This window comes from Pyrus communis, chromosome 10 (genome assembly GCF_963583255.1).
Source record: "Pyrus communis chromosome 10, drPyrComm1.1, whole genome shotgun sequence".
Taxonomy (NCBI): Eukaryota; Viridiplantae; Streptophyta; class Magnoliopsida; order Rosales; family Rosaceae; genus Pyrus; species Pyrus communis.
This window is the reverse complement of record NC_084812.1, coordinates 15,921,656-15,927,071: the sequence shown is the minus strand read 5'-3', so window position 1 is coordinate 15,927,071 and position 5,416 is coordinate 15,921,656.

Here is a 5,416-nt window from a genome sequence, read left to right as displayed (position 1 = left end):
TTCCAATGGAGAAGGGAGGAAGGGAGCACGGGAGAGACAGAGAGAGAAGACAGAAGGAGAGAGAGAGAGAGAGAGACAGTGTCTGTGTGTGGGAGTGCGTGTGGTTCCAAACACATGCCAACACCACACCACCCACCAACCAGAGTAACGAAACGAAATAAGGGCAAAAATGTCATTTCGCAAGCACGTTTCGATAATTCCGGGGCGGGATGTCACAGGATCCCTTTCCCACAATTAGGACCAAACTCTGTCATTAGTTGTTATTTTGGATTACAAATTAATCACTGAGGGAAGTCGAATCTCCATGATAACTAATTTTGGTCCACGTGGTGAAAGTGTGCCTTCCACATCAACTCAAAAATAAGTCCTACGATTCTGAGGTCCTCAATTGGACAAAAACTAAATAGTCAAATTAGATAAATTAACACAATTTCAAAATTTCTTGGTGCAATATAAGAATTCAATACGTCATGGCCCATTTTGTCACTCAAAACCTAACAAGTGTGAAATGTAATTGATTGACAAAAAAATCCATTAGTACTAAAATATATTGATATTTCAATATTTCTCTTAACCTATAGTTGTGAGGTCTCATATTTGACTATCATAGACAGAGAATTCGGTACTTGCTTAGGAGATTCCATTATGTTGATGGCCTGAATTCCTTTCTTAATATTGTTATTCTTCTTTACTTATAAGTGAAATCATATAAGTTCAAATTTGGCTATATTCATTGTAATTTTTCTTCAATAATCTGGACTACTTAGCAGTACAAAAATTAATAGTCAAGATTAAATTGAAAAACTTTTACTTAAAAAAATTGAATTTAAAAAATATTATTTTATTTACTTGTCAATCTAATAGATATAAAGTTGAACTAGGATAAGATGAACAACGACATAAAATAGAAAAAAGGAAAAGAAAAAGAAGTAAAATAAGGCTTCCCAAAAATAAAGACACAAATCCCGTCCCCAAGAGAAAACAAAGGTGTCATCTCATATGTAGGAGCACAAAGATCTGTCTCAGCAGAAGGAAATACAGAAACACCATCGCCATGGATTACTCCTACCCACAGACCCACCAAGAAGATCAATCCCAATACCGCCAGCAGCAGCAGCAGCAACCCTACGACCCCTCAAGAATCCAATGTTACGACCAATCCTACCAATCCTACCAATCCTATTATCCCTACAACCACCCCCAACAATACGACCACCAACAACAATACCAACAATACTACAATCCCACCCCCACCACCACCACCTCCCAAGATTACGCCACCGCCCACCACCATCAATACCATCACGAACCCACTTCCATTCATCCTCCCGGGGTCCCAATTCCAGCCGAACAGCCACAAACGGCAGATCCTGACCCCACCCATTTGCGGAATGCGTATTACCCACATGGGGTTGCGGAGGATCAGAAGCAGCAGGTGGATTCGGGTTCTGGTTCGGGCTATGGTGGGTTGAATTCGACGGCCGTGGCAGCGCTTTCGCAGCTAACTGGGAACATCGAGGCGGTGCAGCGGGCTGCACAACCGCCTGTAAGTGGTTCGCTTTCGTGGTTTTGGTTCAATTTAACATTTTTAATTTATTTTAGGCATTGGGAATTCATGTTCTTATCATAAATGTGATGTCTTTTCTGTTTATCTGGATCAATCTTATGAATGTGAACATACTTGGAATTTGGACATATTTTTGCATTTTATTTTATTTGTAGAATGTGAACATTGTTTTAGAACATGTTATGTGTTTTCTATCTTGAACGCCTTCTTTGATTTTGTGAAATTCTTGTAAGTGGATAGTTGAGTGGGTGGGAGTGAATTTATGGAATTTTTTGGCTTTCGATATGGAGTTGGTATCTTTAGAAATTAGCACTATTTAGTTTTAAGCGTTAACTAGATAAGCAAAAGGAGTCGAACTTGAGTCACAGAATCCGATTGAAAAAAATGCATTTCTTCATCAATTGATTGCACGTCATTTCCTCAAAGACATTAATGTTTTCATCATCAAGATTCTCAAAGACATTAATGGTGTGTGCGTGTTCTCCATGCCAAAGCAATATATAGACGGTGTATTTGTATCAAGATCTCTCTTGACTATGGTAGTTTTCTTTTTCTGCTGTGAAATTGCATCTCAGGTTGCTTTTCCGAAAACTATTGTAGCCTTGGTGGTCTTTTGGTCTTTGATATTTTGCTTTTAAGAAAAGGATCTGCAATTGGATCTCTCAGTAATTACAAGTGATTTTAGGCTTTCAGGTTATCACACAATGGTTTTATCATAATTGGTGAATAATAAGTCGATCTAAGATACATTTACCTCAATTGGTATAAACTTTAGATTATCGTCGTTTGTTATGGGACTCCCTTTGATAAACTGTTTACAGGATATTAGCACATCATACATTACGATGGATATAACTTGTATCCGGTGTGCACGTGATGTAATATTTTTGAAGCTTCTGCTGTTATCATTTGGCCTGATGAAGACTTGTTTCCACTCTTTTCCCAATTTGTGAGAAGTATGTAACACTTACCTGTTCTGATTATAATTCAGTATAACTCACCTTCTTTTTAATTTAGTAACTGATGCAACGATCACAATTCTTTAATGAATCTGAGGCATCTGGTTCGTAGATTCTCTATTTTGGTGCCATTGGTTAATGTGGTTTGCTTTTTTGAATTGAATCCTTATTCATGTCCCAGACATACCTCTTATAAGAAATTACCTAAACATTCAGTCAGATTGATTTTAGCATTTCTTTCATATATATGTTTTCCAATGTAATATATATAAGAATTCTGAATTTTCAATTGTGATTTTTATCTATCTTTGTGCTTGTTTTGTGCATTTTATTTCGTAGTTGTTATTGTTTCATCTTCTTTTTCTGTGCTGCATTAGTAATAAAACCATTACATGGACTGTTTTATCCTTAAATGCTATTATGCAGATTGGGCAAACTCCATATAGAGGTGGAGGTAGGAGGGGTAATAGGCCCTTCCGGGGGGGTGGTCAGGGCCATTTTGGTTACAATGGTTCTAGACCAGATGGCTCAGCAGCCCCTTTCCGTGGTAGGGGACGTGGCCAGGGTGGTGGTAGGCACTTTCAACAGTATGGTGCTGCATCAACCAATCCAAATTCAGCATCTGTACCTGCTGAAGGTGTAGCTGCTTTAATGCAGCCACGTTCAGCATTGGTTCCTGGGCAGGCACCATTACCAACACAAGTGTCTTCTGCTTCATTCTGGCGACCTCCTCGTTTGGCTTGGTGTGAACTTTGTAGGGTTGACTGCAACACTCCTGAAATCCTTGAGCAGCATAAAAATGGAAAGCGACACAAAAAAAATATGCTGGTACATGAGGAGTTGCAGAAACGCAACAAAGTCAATACTGAACAGCAGAATGCTCAAATGCCCAACACTGAATTAAAACCAGAAGTTGATAACCCTGTGAGAGTTAAGGGATTTGAGGATGAACAACCCTTACAAGAAAATATAATATCTGGAGTAGTTACTGATGATAATAGAAATGAAACAGATCAGAAAGATATGGGCGCAACTTCTGAAGCTTTTGCAGAACCTGGGAATAACTCCAGCGGTCAATTTGCAGGCCGAGGACGTGGTTCTAAGCGTAGGATGCGAGGGGGTCGAGGGGGTAAGTATATAAGGACTAATGACGGATCCAGAAGACCAGTTGAGCCTCCCAAACCAAAACAAGTTCCTTTTATATGTGAATTGTGCAATGTCAAATGTGAGTCACAGGTGGTTTTTGATAGTCACGTGAGCGGTAAAAAACATTTAGCGACTCTCAAGCGGTTTCAAGGCCACCGTGCTTTGTATGGAGATGTGGGTCTTCAAGCACTTTACCCACCTAACTTAACTGTTGCATCAACTTCAGCTGCCCGCCCGGTCCAGCAAGCTGTCAATGATCCTCAGGCCCCCTTGGCGCAACTGTTGGTGAACTACGTGCGCTCTCAAACCCAAGCACAAGGGAGTGCAGCACCTCCAGAACCAGCATCTGCTGTGGCACCAGTTCAAGGAACAAACAGCGGGATCTGGAACCAACTGGATTCACTGATTCAAGGAGCACAAGCAGTGTGTCAAGACGGAAGCCAAAATGCAGTTATAGAGCAAATCAAGAATCTGCTGCAGTCGGTCCAGACATACTGTGAATCCCCAGCAGCCGGGAATGCAGACAAGAACATTGGGAATGGAACTTCAGAGTTTAATGGGAAGGAGGCAAGTGGTCCCATAAATACTTCAGGTGCGGTGGCAATAGAGAATCCAGGCACAGGTGAGGAAGGTTTTGGAACAGCATTGGGCAAGAAATGCGAAGTTGCCGCCTCAGATCCGTTTGTTCAGCCACAACCCGAAGACCAAACGTAGGAGTCAGCCAGAGTCGAGAAGTAAAGAGCCGACGGATTAGATACAGTTTGATATTTTTGTATGACGGAATAAGATACACCAGTTTAAGCCATAGTAAAGTTTTATGTTACATTGAACTCAAATGGTTATTTACTTTTTGACGTGGGATGTCGAGGATTTGCCCATGTCTTCCTTTTTCTAAATTTCAGATTTAGTTTAGGGTCTTGGAATCTCTCCAATAAAATTCAATTTTTCTCGCTTAATGTAGGAGTTTGACTCCTATTAAAAAGATGGTACAAATAAATGGTAAGAGTAACATTTCTGTAAATTTTCACGAGGATGTCAAACATGATTTTTCTCGGCCCTGTTAATACTAACACTATAACTATGACCAAACACAGTAACCGAATATGACGAAGCATTTCTTTTACTTGGACGACTCAATTTATACCTTTTCCAACAGCTACTTCATCACGCCAAGCATATGCTCCCTGATATTCTACCGATCTTCCTTCCTCCTAACAAAAACCTTCCCCTATTCTCTCCTCCTGAAAAAGAAAATCCCATCCCACAAAATCTTTGTAACCAAACACCAGGTTTGTAAGCCTAGCTAATGAAGTTTGGGAAGAGATTGAAGCAGCAAATGCTTGGGACGTTGCCGGGTTGGCGCGACAAGTTCTTGTCCTATGTTGGTGCAGCAGTCGTTGGAGTATGGCAAAACTGAGGCTGAATTTGTTTACATGTTGAACAATGAGATTGACAAGTTTAATGCGTTCTTTATGGAACAAGAGGAGGATTTCATTATCCGGGATAAGGCACGCTTGTTCTTGACTGTGTTATAATTTATCTCCAATGTCCAAACAGGTTATTTTACTGTGATCTATTGTGTGCGTTAATGCATACTTTGTCTCAGTGACAATTCTCCCAATTTGGATTACCTGGTTCTGGCCGACTCGTTGACTCGGTTGGGTTAACCGGTTTGGTGGCACTGTAGATGGCCCCACCAAGCTTCCAAGATCAAAGTTTGGTGCACTTTAACACATGTTTTTAT